Here is an 18610-nt window from a genome sequence, read left to right on the forward strand (position 1 = left end):
CAAGAGCCTTCCAGACCAGCAGACACCCATGATTATTCCTCGGATGAGGATCATAATTCGGATGATGGAGCTGATCAAGCTTCTGAATGAGATGAATACATCATTCCGGACCCTCCATCTCCATGTCCGGATCTGGTGGATTCCCCGCCAGCAGATATAGGAGGATTTCATCAGCTGATGGAAAGAGTGACTGGCAGATTCAAGTTGGCAATGCCTGCGGTGGCCTCCTGAATGTTTCTTGTATGATTTCAAGGAACCTTATAGGAAGACGACAAGGTCCATACCATACCAATTCCGGTTTCATGGAAATAGGCTTTGGTGTCACCTATTATTAAGAAGTCCACGCTAGACACTTCCAAACCCGAGAATTTTAGACCTATATCTCTTCTCCCCTGGGTGGCCAAAATCGCAGAAGCCCATGTTAATAATGTGTTGTCTCAATTCTTGAGCATTATGTCTATCCTTCAAGATCTTGAAAACTGCCAGCCCGGCGATACTGAGAGACTTCTTGATCCCTTATGTCCCCCCTCGGCAGCTGCGCTCGTTGGGGCAACACTTGGTGATTGTCCCTCTGGTTAAACTATGCCGTGTAGGAGGGCACTCGTTTCGCTGTCTGGCCGCTAAGTTATGGAATTCGTTGCCTGTACATATTCGAGGTATGGACGGCCAGGTGGCCTTCAGGAAAGCCATTAAAACTTTCCTCTTCCTTTCAGTGTAGTCTATTGGTTCCGTGACGTTTGTTACGAACTTTCCTGCTGTGTGTTGTTCAATCTCTTGCAGCGCCGAGACGCCCCTTTGCTGGGGCAGCTGTGCGCTATAGAAAATCACTTAACATAACAATAGTGCAGCATCTGTGGGATGAAGGCCATAAGGCAATGAAAAATACAGCGACGGTGGTCCCTGTACTACCGCGTCTAGATAAAAAGTACAAAGCTCCTGAGGATGGTCCAGCTGCCTTGGCGGGCAACCCAAGACCGGACTCTGTAATTTCTCAAGCGGCGCAGAGAAAATCCCGCAACCCCTCTGCTCCTTTAACAACTCCTCCAGAAAAGGAAGGAAGGAGATTGGACAATGCCGGGAAGAGATTCTCTTCAATGGCTAGTCTTCTGGTGCGGGCAGCTAATGCCCTAGGAATTTTGGGCATATACGACCGCCAACTATGGTGTGATGTCGCACCGTTCCTGGATCAGCTTCCTCCAGAATCAAAAGTAGAAGCAAATAAGGTCTTACTAGAAGGGGAGGCGACATCAATGGAGGTCATTGACTGTGCCATGGACATTGCCACAATGGCGTTTCGTTCTTTGGCTGGAGCTGCGGTCCATGGTCGTCAGGGGTGGCTGAAGGTGACCTGGTTTCGACCCGAGATCCAAAATAAGATCCTGGATCTTCCTTTTGATGGAGAAGCACTATTCGGGAAATTGATTGACGACACTCTCCAAGACATCAAAAAGGACACGGAGACCGCCAGATCTTTGGGTACGCTTCAGTACCGCAAATCTCCTTTTAAAGGGTCCAGAGGCAGAAGTACAAACTACAGAGGATCTTACCTACTCATCCTCATCCTACGGCTCAGGTTCGCAACAATACCGCCAGCCTTATCAACAAAGGCAGGGCCAATCCTCCAATTACTCCAGGCCTAACAGAGGAAAGCAGCCTCGCCAGGGACGTGATACGTCCAAGCGACAATAGCGGCCTCCTGGCTCTTCCTACTGTACCCTCCTCCAAGAAGTCATCGGTGGGAAGCAGGGTATCCCAATACCTTCAGAATTGGTCCAAGATAACATCGGACCATTGGGTGCTCACCATCATTCGAAAGGGCCATACCTTAGTATTCACTAAAATCCCACCACCCTAGCCCCATGTAGCCATTCCATCAAAACACCTGCATCTTCTGCGGCTCGAAGTTAATTAAATGCTCCTGAAGGGGGCTATAGAGCCGGTGCCCTCCGACCAAAAAGGACGGATTTTTTTCCAGGTTCTTCCTGGTAAAGATGACGCTAGAGAAATGGCGCACCATTTTAGATCTCAGGGAGCTCAACACCTATCTCATCTCCCTGTCTTTCTGGATGTTCTCTCTTCAAGACATACTGCTGCTGATCAATCCGGGGGATTTCATGGCCACGCTCGATCTCGAGGATGCGTACTTTCATGTACCGATTCACCCAGAACACAGAAGGTTTCTACGATTTACAGTAGCCAAGAGCCACTTTCAATTCAAGGTTTTACCCTTTGGTCTTCGCTCAGCCCCGAGGATCTTCATGAAGGTGCTGGCGCCAGTAGCTGCATTCCTGCGAAGGAATCATTTTCAAGTCTTCCCTTACCTGGACGACCGGTTGCTGAAGGCCCCGTCCAGGGGAGCAGCACGGGACGCTGTTCAGGCATGTACAAACCTGTTTCAAAATCTAGGACTCACTTTAAACAAAGACAAATCATCTCTGGTCCCATCCAGGAAGGCACGTTTCCTGGGAGCCATCCTGAACTCAAAACTCTCAAAAGCTTTTCCAACCCTAGAAAGGCGGGAAAAACTGCAGACCATGGCTGTGGACTTACGAAAAAGGTGTCTTTCAGTACGCCGCTACAAATCTCTGCTGGGGGTAATTTCGTCATGCATACCTCTGATTCCTCACTGCAGACTGCGAATGCGCCCTCTTCAGGAGCAACTGGACATCCAATGGAAACAGATTCACGGATCATTCGACGACAAGGTGACCGTCACTCCGACAATGAAAAGAGCGGCCCTGTGGTGGACAGACAAGAGAAACTTGTCCCAAGGTCTATCCTTCGTAAGCGATCCGTCTCCTCAAGTAGTGACAACTGATTCATTGTTCGATGGTTGGGGATCAGTGATGCAAGACCAGCATGTCCGTGGCCATTGGTCTCCTCACAATCGTCGGCTCCACATCAATCTCTAAGCTAAGAGCAATAAAACTGGCTCTACAAGCCTTTCTCCCTCGCCTAGGAGGTTTGCAAGTTCTCATCAGGATGGACAACACCACGGCCATGCATTACGTGAACAAGGAAGGAGGAACCAGGTCTCTCCCGTTGTCGCAGGTAGCTCAAGAGATCTGGGAATGGGCGATCCTTCACGGGATGTCGCTGCAGGCAGAACACTTGCCAGGAATTCTAAACGAGAATGCCGACAGACTGAGCAGGTTATCCTCAGTCAGTCACGAGTGGGAGCTAAACCAGCGAGTTCTAGAAGAGGTCTTCCGCCAGTGAAGCAGACCTGCAATAGATCTCTTTGCCACGCCGACCAACAAGAAATGACGGTCTTATGCAAGCAGGCTTCACCACCGAGGATCATTGGGGAATGCGCTTTCGATAGCCTGGTCAAGGACATTGGTCTATGCCTTTCCCCATCCCACTGATCCCGAGCCTTATCAGGAAGATCAAAGTGGAGCCATGCAGGATGATTTTGATAGCCCCTGCTTGGCCGAGACAGTTCTGGTACACGAAGCTCCATCTGTTGTCGCTCCCTCCTCCTCTCCCCTTGAGGACTATTCCAGACCTTCTCACAATGCCCGAAGGACAGATTTGGCATCCAGATCCAGTCATTACACCTGACAGCATGGCTTCTGAGCAGCGCAAATTTATGAATCTCCCCATCTCGAACGAAATTAAAGCAGTCCTCTCCCAGGCGAGAGCTCCTTCCACGAACAAGACTTACCGCCTCAAATGGAAGAGATTTTGCATTTGGTGCACGAGAGAGAAAATTAACCCCTTTTCTTCAAAACCTCATCAGCTTCTGCCTTATCTCTTGTCCTTGGCTAAGTCGTTGCTGGCCCATTCATCTATAAAAAGTTCATTTGGCTGCAATTTCAAGGTACAGACGGTCTTAGTCTGGACCTTCGTTGTGGTCTTCCAGGATTGTTAAGCAATTTCTAAAAGGCTTGTTCCTGGTCTATCCACCAGTGAGGCCTCCGCCTCCTACTTGGCACCTGCATCTAGTCCTCACTCAACTCATGAAAAGCCCATTTGAACCTATTCATCGATCAAACATGAAGTTCCTTTCATGGAAATTGGCTCTCCTTCTTGCCCACACATCGGCAAGACGTATTGGGGAACTGCAGGCTCTCACAATCCAAGAGCCTTTTCTACAATTCAAAAGGAACACAGTTATCTTGAGAACTAAGCCAAAGTTCATACTCAAAGTACCCTCGGACTTCCACTTGAACAAGCCGGTTATTCTTAAGGCTTTCTTTCCTCACCCAGCTGCACCAGTGGAGAGGTTGCTACATTCTCTGGATGTACAACGATGTTTAAAATTCTATTTGGATCGCACCAAAGGATTTTGGAAATCCTCCCAATTGTTTGTTGCTTTTGGTGGCCCGAGCAAGGGTCCCTCTGTCAAAGCAGGGGATTGCAAGATGGATTACCAGTGCCATTCTACATTGCCATACGGCAGCAGGTAAACCACTGACTGGCAGGGTTCGAGCACATTCCACAAGATCAGTGGCTTCTTCAACAGCCCTCTTCGCGGGTGTGCAGATTAAGGACATTTGCAGAGCTGCTACCTGGAGCAGCGTCCACACCTTTACTAATCATTACTGCTTGGAATCCTTACAACAAGAAGATACGGCAGTGGGCCAAGCAGTCCTGAGGAACCTCTTCCACTAATTGTTGAGCTTTCCTTTCTATCCCACCTTCCGTTATTTTGCACATTTTATATCTTTGTCATGTTGGCTATTGCAATGTATGTTATGATACAAAATGTGTTTTTTTTTTTATTGCTAACTGCTTGCTACTCTAATACAAAAGCATGGGAACCTATGAAAGTTCCAATACTGGGGCAAGAAAACAAGTTACTTACCTGTAACTTTAGTTCCCCAGTATTGGTAACTTTCATACAGATACACATTTAAATATTTAAAGATTACTCACTAATAGACCTATTCACTAAGATATACTTAAGATATACTTAATAAGTCGGTTATACAATCAATTTTACAAAAAAAAATCCATTTAGACACTTATTTACCCATTTATTCTTCCATCGACCTTTAGATATACATATATAAAAAATATTTATTTTTCAGAAAGACACACATTCACTGGATGATGTCATCAGTGATGTCATCAGGGATGTCATTTGAGATGTCATGAGTGATGTCACTGACCATGTCATGAGTGATGTAATATGTGACGTCATCAGCAGTGCATTGCGGTCGCAAGTTATAGTTAGCTGAACTAACCATAACGGAGGAATTTCAAAGGTTTTGTTTGAGAGAAATGTTCAGCTAACTATAACGTGTGAAATCTACGTTTTTTTTTCAATGAATTTGCATGTTTTTTTAAATGCTAATTCCTAACTATAACGTGTGTGAAACCTATGGTTTTTTCAGTGAATTTCAAAGATTTTGGAAAAGATAATTTATAAATATATTGATTATTATGTCTTTCTTGTTATACTAATTTCTTATATTTCAAATATAAATATTTAGATTTATTTTATTTTTTAGATTATATTTAATATTCTTATTATAAAATAATAACAAAACTAAATTGCAAAGTAATTTTTGGATTAATTATTGCTTGACTTCGGTTGCAAGTATAACACAGCTCCAGCAATGCTCTTGGGGCCCTATGCTCACAATGTTGTATCAATCCTTACACCTGCTTCAACCATGTGCAAGATTTTGACGCAGCATAAGCTCAAAAGTGACTGAATGAAATGTTATACATTTCATTCAGTCACTTTTAGGAGGCGTTGCTGCACCCCCTTCTGCACAGGAAAGCCTCTTCTGGCGCAGGGCTTTACAATGTAATGCACCCTCCAGATGCGTCACATTGTTAATAGCACAAACCATGGCACATCTTTTGCACCACCACTGTGTCACAAAAGTGACACAACGGCTGTGTAAAAGAGGCACAAGGGGATTGTAAATCCGCCCCTAACACATACAAATTCACCCAGGCAGTTTCACCAGCAGCGCAAATTGAAGCATAGACTTGTAACATATTTATGTTACATTCAAGTGCTTCGGACATAATACAGTATACTATAGGTAAACACCTTATAGATTTATGCTGTAGCACTTCCTGATGACCGTCCTGATCTCATCAGAAGCGGTCGCTCCTGACGCTGCTCCCTGCTCTGCCTGCCGCTTGATATCGTAGCGCTTTACTGCAAGTTTTGCTCTCTCAACTATTGTTGCCTGTTTGCTCACTTTGATTGTATCGTAGCGCTGTACTGCCAAGGTGCGCTTTCGCAATCGTTTCAGCTGTGGTGTGCTGCCTGTGTAACTCTTGCGCCTGATTGTACCGGTGCCTCTGCCACTTTCATTGCATTTATTCAGTTTGTGCCCCAATCCTGTTTCGTTTTTGGCTTGCTGCCATTTTGTTGTTGTTGTTGGGCCTCCCTGCCCGGCTCTCCAACCCGCTCCCGCCTCCTAGCTGCTCCTCCCTCGCCCCTCCCCCCTCCACTATCCACATATGACAGAAGCCTTTGCGCGCAGCGTTCAAGCGCAGCGGTCGCGCCCCATGCGCACCGAAGGTGCGCCAAAGGTAAGCCCGTCTACGCCCGTCCGCGCCTGTACCGCGCCCAGGGCCAGACCCCCTACCCCCCGCAAAAACCATTCCACCCGCATAACATGACGCGGCAACCCTCTCAGCCCTTAACCCCGGCCGCACTCCACAATGCTACCAAGCTGCCCCAGGACACACCCATGGACCCTTCACCTGCCACTCCTGCAAGCTCGACTGCAACAGGACCCACACCAAACCCACAAACTCCAAACAGAGCTCCAACACTAACCACCTGAAGTGCATCCTGCTCAACACCCGCTCGGTCCACAGACACTCCATTGAACTCTGGAACCTACTCGACACTACATCGCTGGACGTCGCCTTCCTCACAGAAACATGGATGAACGCCTCATCAGCGCCCGACATCGCCATAGCCATCCCGGACGCCTACAAGATCATCCGAAAAGATCGCACCCACCAAACAGGCGGAGGTATCGCCATCATCCATAAGAACACCATCCGCATCACGACCAGTTCTGATGATAACCTCTCTACCGCCAAACACCTTCATTTCCAGATTCACACCGACCCCAAAACCACACTCAGAGGCACCCTCATCTACAGACCACCAGGACCCCGCACACAATTCAGCAAAGACATCGCAGACTTCATCAGCCCACATGCCCTCCCCTCAGAGAACTACATCCTAGTGGGAGACCTCAACTTCCACCTGGAAAAGAATAACGACTGCAACACCACCACCCTTCTGGACAATCTGGCCAATCTCGGACTCAAACAAATTGTAGACACCCCCACCCACTACGCCGGACACACGCTCGACCCTATCTTCACCTCCAGCAAGCACATCCCCTTCGATCACACCACAGCTCTCCATTGGACGGAACACAGCTGCGTTCACTTCAACTACAAAAAGTCCACGACCCTCAACCCCCCACAACCTATTCCTCGAAGAAATTGGAACAAAATCACCACCGACCAGCTCTTCACATCGCTTCACCAAAACCCCCCTGCCAAATCATCGGACCCAAACCAAGCTGCCACTAACCTCACACAATGGATCACCCACAGCGCCGACAAACTAGCACTCTTAAAAAACCATCTAATCAAGCAAGGTAGCAAAAAAGCCCCCTGGTTCAACGATGACCTTAAGAAATCCAAGAAGTTCTGTCCTACTCTCGAGAACCTGGAGAAAAAACCCAACCACTGATAACCTAACCACCTTCAAGAACGCCACCCGCAAACACCACCAACTGATCCGATCCACCAAGAAATCGGCATTCAAGGATCGACTTGACAATGCCCAAAACAGCAAGGAACTATTCAACATCGTCAAAGAATTTACTAACCCCACCGCCGACACCAACGACATTACTCCCTCCCAAGACCTCTGCGACTCTCTCTATCCTCTTTCTTCCATAACAAAATCGCCGAAATACATAACAGCTTTGAAAACAAGTCCGAAGACCAGTCCACTCCACCCACCTCCGAACCAAAACCGCACTCTAACAACCTTTGCGCCTGGAACCCAATCACCACCGAAGACACCATCCGCCTGATGAACTCCATCCACTCGGGATCGCCAACCGACCCATGTCCCCACCACATTTTCAACAAAGCAGGCTCCATCATCGCACCCCATCTCCGCGATGTCATCAACTGTTCCTTCAACTCCGCTACCTTCCCAGAAAACTGGAAACATGCCGAACTCAGCGCCCTTCTGAGGAAACCCACAGCAGACCCCACCGAACTTAAGAACTACCGCCCCATTTCGCTCCTCTCATTCCCCGCCAAAGTCATTGAGAAAGCCGTCAACAGTTAACTCACCGCCTTCCTCGAATCAAACAAATCCCTCGACCCTTCATAATCAGGCTTCCGAGCCAAACACAGCACCGAAACCGCCCTCATCGCAGCAACAGACGACATCCGAACACTACTGGACAACGGAGAAACAGTTGCCCTCATCTTACTTGACCTCTCCGCAGCCTTCGACACAGTCTGTCATAGCACCCTCATACAAGGCCTCAGCAACGTCGGAATAGAAGGAAAACCATTGGAATGGTTCATCTCGTTCCTTACCGGAAGAACCCAGAGAGTTCACCTCCCTCCTTTCAAATCAGAGGCTACCGAAGTCATCTGCGGCGTACCACAAGGATCATCACTCAGCCCCACCCTCATCAACGTATACATGAGTCCTCTCGCATCCATCGCACGCCAACACAACCACATCATCTCCTACGCAGACGACACCCAGCTGATCCTCTCCCTCACCAAAGACCCAAACACCGCCAAAACCAACTTACACGAAGGAATGAAAGAAGTAGCCAATTGGATGAAGAATAGCCGTTTAAAACTAAACTCGGACAAAACGGAAGTCCTCCTCTTAGGATCATCCCCCTCTGCCTGGGACAACTCATGGTGGCCACCGGCCCTGGGAACCGCACCCATACCTACGGACCACGCACGTAACCTGGGCTTCATCCTGGACTCCTCCCTCTCGATGACCAGACAAGTCAACGCCGTCTCATCATGCTTCAACATCCTACGCATGCTCAAAAAAATCTTCCGTTGGATCCCCACCGAAACAAGAAAGACGGTCACCCACGCACTGGTCACAAGCCGACTGGATTACAGGAACACCCTTTACGCCGGAACCACAGCCAAACTACAGAAAAAACTACAACGCATCCAAAACGCCTCAGCTAGACTCATATTGGACATCCCTCGGCAAGCTCGCATCTCCGGCCACCTGAAAGATCTCCATTGGCTCCCTGTCAACAAGAGAATAATATTCCGTCTCCTCACCCCCGCACACAAAGCCCTCTACGACCTAGGTCCTGAATGCCTCAACACGCGACTATCCTTCTACACCCCTTCCCGCCAACTACGATCGTCCAATCAAGCCCTCGCCGCAATTCCGCTTATCCACAGATCCACCATGGGCGGAAGATCCTTCTCCTACTTAGCGGCCAAAACCTGGAACTCTCTCCCCACCCACCTCCGCCTCACACACAACCACCTCTCCTTCAGAAAGCAACTAAAAACTTGGAATTTCGATAAGTAAAGCACCTCCCTCCCTCAAGCGCCTTGAGACCCTCTGGGTGAGTAGTGCGCTATACAAATTTTGGAACTTGAACTTGAACTTCCTTATGGTTCTGCACTTTCACATTCTCCATACACTAGTAATATATTCATTCATTCATTTATGAACTACACATTCATTCTGACACTTTTACACACTAACATAGAAATATAGTTCTTTCTTTGAACAGTGAAGGTAGTTCTAAAAATAACTTTTTTTTTTTTTTTTTGGTTTTGTATTTTTTTGTGTATTCTCAACAAATTCCAAGCGGAACAAAAGAATGAAAAAAAAAAACAACTAATGTCGGACACCAATGATCCTGCATCCTGCGTTTTATCAGGTCCATACTGTTCCACATAGCACAAGTTTATCGCAATAAATGCATACAATTTTAGCTTTAGCAAAGTCAGAATCAGTTTGTGGGTGTGGACTGCTTGCTGAAAATGCTGCTGCAGCAGTTGATGCGCTTGGTGCAGCAGCAGGTGGGTTCTCGTGCAACTTGCGCCTTGCAGCTCGAGCAAAGTTGTTGCGGAGCAAGTTCTTCACGTGTCGCACCATATTTGATGTGCCAAAGGGGAGTTTTTTACATGGATCACCCCTTGAAAGAGTTGTTTGGCAAATTTTACAGGTTACTTTTGGAGCATTAACCTTTTTTTGCCCTTCTGGAAAAGCAAAAAACTTCCAAATTAGAGCTTCTTTCCTCTTCTTTGGAGGTTCTTCAGGAATGAAATCTCCCGCTGAAGAACTGCTGGAAGATGAGTCCATTGCTCTTATTATGGTGATCTCCCTTCTATTTGAGAAGATTCTCAGAAGAAATACTTCTTCTTAGAAAGTCAAAGTTGAATAATTATAATGGGACGGAACTTTCAACAGTCGCAATAGGAAAAGTTACGAACCAATCAAATCTCTACTTTTAAAGTCAAATGGCTTTGCGTACGCTTATGATGCGCATGCGCAGCTCTTTAAATATGAGTACGCATGATGTTCTACCGCGATTTGTGTAATTGCTTTTAAAAGTAATATATGATTGTTAAAAGTATATAAAAAATTAATAATCAATCAAGAGTATTTGTAAAGTGCGCTACTCACCCGCTAGGGTCTTAAGGCGCTGGGGTGGGGGGGGGGGGGGTTCCTACTGCTCGAAAAGCCAGGTCTTGAGTTGCTTCCTGAAGGAGAGATGGTCCTGGGTGAGTCGTAGGTTGGTGGGGAGGGTGTTCCAGGTCTTGGCCGCCAGGTAGGTGAAGGATCTTCCTCTGGCGGTGGTTCTGCGGATCAGAGGGACGGTGGCGAGGGCGAGGCTGGCGGAGCGGAGCTGGCGGGTTGGCGTGTAGAACGTGAGGCGGTTGATGTATTCGGGGCCCAAGTCGTGGAGAGCCTTGTGTGCGTGGGTGAAGAGTCTGAACGTGATCCTCTTGCTGACGGGGAGCCAGTGCAGGTCCCTCAGGTGGGCGGAGATGTGGCTGTGTCAGGGGATGTCCAAGACGAGTCATGCTGAGGCGTTCTAGATGCGCTGGAGTCTTTTGCTGTAGTTTGGCGGTGGTCCCAGCGTAGAGGCCATTCCCGTAGGCCAGACGGCTGGTGACGAGGGCCTGGGTGACCGTTTTCCTGGTTCCAGTGAGGATCCAGCGGAAGATCTTACGGAGCATGCGGAGTGTATTGAAGCAGGAGGAGGTAACGGCGTTAACTTGCCTGGCCATCGTGACTGAGGAGTCAAGGATGAAGCCCAGGTTGCGTGCGTGGTCCGTGGGCTTGGGTGGTGGGCCCAGAGCAGGGGGCCACCAGGAGTCGTCCCAGGCGGAGATGGATGGGCCGAGGATGAGGACTTCCGTCTTGTCTGAGTTAAGTTTCAGGCGGCTGAGCTTCATCGAGTCTGCGATGTCTTTCATTCCTGGAAGCTGGCTCTGCGGAGGTGGGGTAGTTGGTGAGGGAGAGGGTCAGTTGGGTATCGTCGGCGTAGGAGATGATGTTGAGGTTGTGCTTGCGTGCGATGGCTGTGAGGGGGCTCATGTAGACGTTGAAGAGGGAGGGGCTGAGCGAGGAGCCATGAGGTACGCCGCAGGTGATCTTGGTGGCTTCTGCGATGAAGGGCGGGGGACGGACTCTTTGAGTTCTATCTGAGAGGAAGGAGGTGATCCATTCCAGGGCCTTTCCTTGGATCCCGGCGTGGCGGAGGCGGGTTGTCAGGGTGCGGTGGCAGACCGCGTCGAACGTAGCCGAAAGGTCGAGCAGGAGGGCGGCGGCGGTTTCTCCGTTGTCTAGCAGGGTCCGGATGTCGTCGGTGGCCGCGATGAGGGCGGTCTCGGTGCTGTGTTTCGCTCGGAATCTGGACTGCGATGGGTCAAGCCGTTCGTCTCCAGGAAGGCTGTCAGCTGTTTGACGGTTTTCTCCATGACTTTTGCAGGAAAGGGGAGGAGCGAGATGGGTCGGAAGTTCTTGAGGTCTGAGGGGTCTGCAGTAGGTTTCTTCAGTAGGGCGCTGATCTCTGCGTGCTTCCAGCTCTCTGGGAAGGTGGCGGATATGAAGAAGTTGTTGATGATGTCCCGAAGTTTGGGTGCGATGATGGAGTCTGATTTGTTGAAGATGTGGTGTGGGCAGGGATCGGCTGGGGAGCCCGAGTGGATGGTGTTCATCGTGTTGGTGGTATCTTCCGTGCTGACCAGTCCAGGCGCACAGGGTGGTGGAGGGGGGGGGTGTAGGTTCGGTGGTGGGGTACGAGTTCTGAGCGCCGAAGCTGTTGTGTATGTCGACGATCTTACGGTGAAAAAAGGTGGCCAGAGTTGCAGAGGTCTTGAGAAGGCGTGATGTCGTTGTTGCTGGCGTTGGGGTTGGAGAGCTCTTTCACAACGTTGAATAGTTCCTTGCTGTTGTGGGTGTTGTTGTCCAGTCGTTTTCTGAAGGATGACCTTTTGGTGGTGCCAATCAGCTGGTGGTGTTTGCGGGTGGCGTTCTTGAGGGCCGTCATGTTATCCGTTGACTGGTTGTGACGCCAGGCTTTCTCGAGGTCACGGCAGGATTTCTTGGAGTCTTTGAGATCGTTGGTGAACCACGCGGCTTTCTTGCTGTTGAGGTTGCTGGGAGGGTTTTTTAGTGGAACAAGGGTGTCGGCGCAGTCGGTGATCCACTGTGTGAGGTTGCGGGCTCCTTCGTTGGGGTCCGTGGTGTTGGTGGGAGGGTTTAGGCTCAAGGAGGTGGTGAGTCGGTCGGTGGTGATCTTGCTCCAGTATCTTTGGGGGGGTTTGTTGAGGGCGGTGGTGGGTCGTTGTTTTTCTGAAGTTGAAGTGTACCCAGCTGTGGTCGGTCCAGTGGAGCTCGTGGTGTGGCTGAAGGAGATGTGGTTGCTGGAGGAGAAGACTGGGTCGAGCGTGTGGCCGGCGTAATGGGTGGGGGTGTTGACCAGTTGCTTGAATCCGAGGTTGTCTAGTAGGGTGGTGGTGTTGTTGTCCTGGTCATTCTCCAGGTGGAAGTTGAGGTCTCCTAGGAGGTTGTAGTCGGGGGAGGCGAGGGCGAGTGGGCTGATGAAGTCTGCGATGGCCTCGCTGAAGTGTGAGCGTGGTCCCGGGGGTCTGTAGATGAGGGTTCCTCTGAGGGTGGTCTTGGGGTCGGTGGGAATCTGGAAGTGCAGGTGCTCTGCGGTGGCGAGGGTGTCGTCGGTGTTGGTCGTGATGCGGATAGTGTTTCTGTGGGCGATGGCGATGCCTCTTCCGGTCTGGTTGACGCGGTCCCTCCGGATGATCTTGTAGCCATCCGGGATGGCGATGGCAATAGTCATCCCAAATGTCTGCCCTTAGTATCTACATTAAATACATAAATAAATGTTTTTAACCAAGTGGAAACATTGCCGCCTTTCGCGTACAGAACACGTACATTACGTCACACAGAAGCTTTAATGCGACGCGTCCCGTCAAAGCATATTCGTACCGTATGGGAGGGTACGCGCTGAGTATGATTAGCAGTACAAAGTATGGTGCGATCACCCTCTCAGTGACAAATCAGAGCTCAGGGCGCGCTAAGGAGAATGATTAGAAGTGGTCACTCATTGCAGATCCGATTCTGGGCCTGCCTCTGTGCACATTATAACACCGCCCCCATCTCTCTCTGTTGTTCGTGCACACACTCACACTTGCACATGCACGGTGCACGCCCGCCCACACTCCCCACATGCCAAAACCTAGCATTCTTATTATCACTAAGCCTGGAAAACAATGTATTAGCCAATGGGATGTCCCCTAAGGCCATCATTCTTATAGACCGCAAAAGCACTACCAATGATGGCCCTGGGCTTGGTTTGTTCAGCCCCCGCGTTTCCCATATAATGCGGGCACTGACGTGAGCACGCTCTCTTTAGCCTGCCTGTGCTGCGGTGACAGAGTATCGTCATCGATTTTACTACGAACTGATTGCTCGAGCGGAGGAGGACTCCTGACAATCGACGTGGTGTCACTGCTGCTGCCGCCCAGCCACAATACCATAGGTGTGGAGGCGGCGGCGCGCCCGCACCCAAAACACCCCAGACTCAGCAAAACCGCAGCCTTTCAAGACATGACAAAACACGACCAAAGCAAAGGTAAGAGAAGCTGCCTAAACATCAGCCTCCGCTGTAAATTGTATATGCACGATGCTATTTTTTTCTCCATCATATGGCTTTCCTACCCCTGAATGGTTTTAAATTGTATGCACATAGTATAAATGTTACTTTCTGTGTCACGATGTTGTATCCACTTTCAGCAAGGCCTAGTCATGCCGCTAAAACCTGTGAATCTTAAAATAGAAGTTGGCACGGAAACTGGAATAGAAAAGACAAAGTTTATTAAGACCCCATGGGTTGGAACTGCATTCAGACAATACCCTTTGGAAATGCATGAAGTAGCACACTAAACGTCTACCGTCTTGTGTTCGTCTGTCAGATTCCTTCTGACAGTGGTGAGTTTTTGGATACCGAGACAGTAGCCTCATTACTCCATTCATTTTGAATTATTTAGTCGCTGTTTAGGCTGTCTTATTGATGTGTGACACTTTGTTACAGTTGAGGTTGTATCACAGGGTCAGCTCAGTGATAGGCTGCGGGTAGCGGTCAATTGAGTTTGCAGAGTTGTCAGCATGTTTCCTTAAAGAGTCTCGTCTTTGTCTATCTAGTACCTTCTGATAGTATTCAGTTTTGCGTACCTGCCGGGCATTTGCCTTCAGGCACTGATGAGTTATTGGATGCTGTGTTGCTGTTTCAGTTTCACAAGGTTAGCGCTTCGATGGGTAGCGGTCAAATGGGTTTGTAGAGATGTCTGCGAGTTTCCTGATCAGTGGGTTTTCTTTTTGATACAAACCTTTGTAGAATGCCCAGTTGAGTTTGAGGAAACGGTCGTCCAACATCTCAATGCCTAGGTCTCTCTGGAGGTCTGCTGTTCGTGAGATAATAGGAGCACCAGCTGCAATCCATAGTGCCTTGCTCTGTAGTCTCTGTAGATCTTTCCGAAGCTGCGGGTGGCACCACTCCAAACTGGTGAAGCGTATGTCATAGTTGGTTGAATTATTGCGGTGATTACTCGCACCTTGCTCTGCATGGGTATCGACTTGGTCTTCAGGAGTGGGTATAATGCAGCCAGTTTGGCTGCTGCTTTCTGGCAGGTCTTCTCTATGTGGTTTCTCCAGCTGAGTTTAAAGTCCAGAGTCACCCCCAGGTAGGAAGGCACATGGTCCTTTTTTATACCCACACAAGGGTTTCGGAAAATAGGCGGCACAAACATAAGACAAATTCATGTACATATAAGGGTATTTTCGAAGCACATTTAAAAAGTGGAAGGAGCTGGCGATTTAATCAGTTTGGAGTAAACACATCTCAACAATGGTTTATCAGAAACAGATGTGGCTCGATAGAGCATGCGCATATTTGATAGAAAGCAAAAAAAAAATGTTGCTAAGCAGAATACGTGAACAAGTAATCAGAGGTAGGAGAAAGCGCGTGGCAAGCACGAGGCAATGGAAGGCATACAAAATGGTGGATAGTAATGCAAAATGACCTCTGAAAACGGGCAACCTAACATTGAAAGGTGCATTAGCTTCAGTGAATGCTAACCTAATCGTTGTCAATTTACGACAACGAGGTCCTTCAGACCTCTATTTTTAAAAATTCTTCGTGCATAAATTTTGCTTTCGTATTTTTGAACGGTCACGTGCTTTAGCCTGTATTCATATAAATTGTGCGTTCATAATAGTATTATTTTTTGTAATCCGTCACGTGGCCCTCCCAGCTCGGTTTTGCTTTATTTTTGTGGAATATATGCTTTCTAGTTCATCGTATTTGCCCCCTCCTAATTCTCCCATTAGTTTTTATATTTATTACTGCGTCATGTGACACTCCCAAGCCTGTATTTTTTTAAATGGTGCGTACATGGTTGTAATAGTTATTGCTGCATCATATGGCCCTCTCAGACCTCTATTTGAATTAATGTTTAAGAGTAGAATCTAGTAACGTTTAGAAGACTATGACAAATGTAAGATGTCTTTTTCAAGGAAAGATTGTTTATTTTGAAACTATATTCATTAATATTTACTTTTTCGAATACTTGTAAGTCTGATCGAATGTAATTGGGTTGTAATGTAAAGCTATTAATGATTGCATTTTAACTCTACAGGTACCTTTTGAGAAAATGGACATTCTTCTTAGTCTGACAAATACTGCCTCTCATTGGATACTGCTGGTAAGTGCAAGTTTTTCAACATTTATTAGTCCGTTTTCAAAGTTATTCTTGGAAAATATAACTGGTTGTAATAGTTTAAACTATCTACATTTTTATATCAAATAATGTAAAGGGTAATCTTTTTAAATAATTTTGTAATGTATCTAATGTAGACATCTGTATCGTAAAATGTAAACTCTCCATACTAATAATCATATTTCTATAATATTTTCTATACACTTCCAAACCTTTACCAAAGACAATCGGTCATGATTCACGGAGTAACAAAATTCAGACCTATCAAGAGTTTTTATTAAATAGAAGATAACTTGTCCCTACAAAAAATGTTCCTTATCTCTTTATTATAGCCTTGCCTTATAGCCTGCCGTTGAGGGCTATACCGGCTATTAGAACATTGGAATGCTGGGAGCTCCATTGAAAACAATGGAGTGCTCCCGGCTTATAATGGCTGGTATAAGCCTGGAGCTCCAACATTCCAATGTTTCTTTGTTCACAGCTCTGGCTGTGAACAAAGGCTTCAAGGACCCTGAGGGGATTCCAATCCCCTCACTCTCCCATAAGGCTTTGTTCTTTTTTATTAGAGCATTCTACCCTCTAGTGGCAGAATGTTCGAATAGCCTTATAGCCCTTCGTAACTGGGCTATACCGGCTATTAAAGTCCCTCTCCCTTGTTAAAGGCTCGGGGCCTTTAACGCTGGAGAGGGCCTTTAATAGCCGGTATAGCCCTCTCCGGCGGGCTGTAAAGGCTGCATTAGGACTATGAAATACTGGTGAAAAAATATAATTCATTCTATTGTCAGATATCTACCTTGGTGACCGTGGAATTACCACTACTTTTTAGACTACATTGAACAATATTGTGTACAGACGCGGTGTTGCTTCTTGACCTTCAAAGAGGAAAATTTAAATGTATATTTCAACAGGTAAACAAAATAATTGCTCAATTTCAAAAAGAAAATTAAGTAGGAATGTTAGAGGAACTCTGGTCCAACTCTAAAAGGATTGTGAAAATCGTAACAGGTGAAAAAAAGTGTGTCTCAACATTACTTTTTAAGATAATTTGGACACAAGACTAGACTGCAGGAATGTGCAAATATCTAATTAGATATCTTGCATATGATCATATGTTACTTAAACATACCTATGCACTTTTTATGCTGGACAGTGTTACTTCTAAACACCCTTTCCCTGCTTTCCTCCATACCTTCAAAAACTATTTCATGGATTTACACGCATAGTCTTTCAGGTCTGTATATCTGTAATATAAAACAATCGTACTTGTTTTTCTTTTGTCACTGACATATATAAACTCATCAGTCACTCCTATGTCAAGCTTTTACAATTCTGAATACTACGTTTTCTGTGAAAGGATGCCCATGCATAACAATACTAAGTTTTCTTTAGCTGCATGCACACATGTAGTGTAACCTGTCAAACACTTTAATATGCTACCCTCCCACTAGTTCTAAAGGCGGATGTAGAATTCAACCGTTCTTCACAAAATAGAATTGGACGTCACTAAGTACAAAGTGTTTCTGTAATATGAAAGCTCTAATGTGTCCCTTAAAGATTCCAGCAAAGTCCAGACACATACTAAGTGAAACACACCAACCATTAGTAACCTGTTAAATTTACCAAACAACTCTTTCAAGATGTGATCAATCCAAAAAATCCTCCTTTGGCACAGCAAATATAGTGCAACACTTAAACAACTTGCACCCCAACAACTGTGCTTCACTGCAACACAGAGATTGCAGAACAACCCACTTACTGCTGCATCAAGCACATCAACTACTGCAACAGCATCTTCAGCAAACAGTCCATACTCCGATATTGATCTTCAATTTGGTAGACTTTCAATTCCTATGCATTTATTGCGAATAACTTGTGTTACATGAAACAGTCTATCAACCTCATCAAAAACTACAAACCGAAGCGCCACTGTCCTTAACATTAGATATTAGACATTTATCAAACTTTTTTGTTGTAAAAACTACCCCGTCCAAAGGCAGTGGAAAATTTGCACACTTGCTGCCTTTCTTGGCTGGAGTTATGAATTGTTCTAAAATTAATTCAAATTTAATATGCAGACCCTTTCTTCAGCCTAATTTTATCGTCCAGGCTTGATAATATGGCCCAGAGTGCATAGTGTACAGCAGCTTCCCTGTAAAATCTACAATTACCTCTGAACAGTGACAACAGATAGGTTACAACAGTCTGCCAAACAGATCCACAACCTTATTACGCCACTTTTGAGTCACTTTTAACATGGGTAAAGTGACGCAAGGAGCTTGTAAATCTACGTCTGACTTTTCAAGAAAAAATCTCAACTCCAGACTCTGCGAGACAGTTT

The 18610-nt window shown here is 46.9% G+C and overlaps 1 long non-coding RNA gene across 2 annotated transcripts in view; it reads left to right on the forward strand.

Moving 5' to 3' along the window:
- Positions 1 to 18610, forward strand: part of LOC144826064 (uncharacterized) — a 478318-nt gene that overhangs the window by 385111 nt on the left and 74597 nt on the right. For both annotated transcript variants that reach the window (XR_013609680.1, XR_013609679.1), the window contains exon 4: positions 16192 to 16257. This is a non-coding gene — a long non-coding RNA (uncharacterized LOC144826064). The remainder of the gene's footprint in view (positions 1 to 16191; positions 16258 to 18610) is intronic.

Source organism: Lissotriton helveticus, chromosome 3_2, assembly GCF_964261635.1.
Source record: "Lissotriton helveticus chromosome 3_2, aLisHel1.1, whole genome shotgun sequence".
Classification (NCBI taxonomy): domain Eukaryota; kingdom Metazoa; phylum Chordata; class Amphibia; order Caudata; family Salamandridae; genus Lissotriton; species Lissotriton helveticus.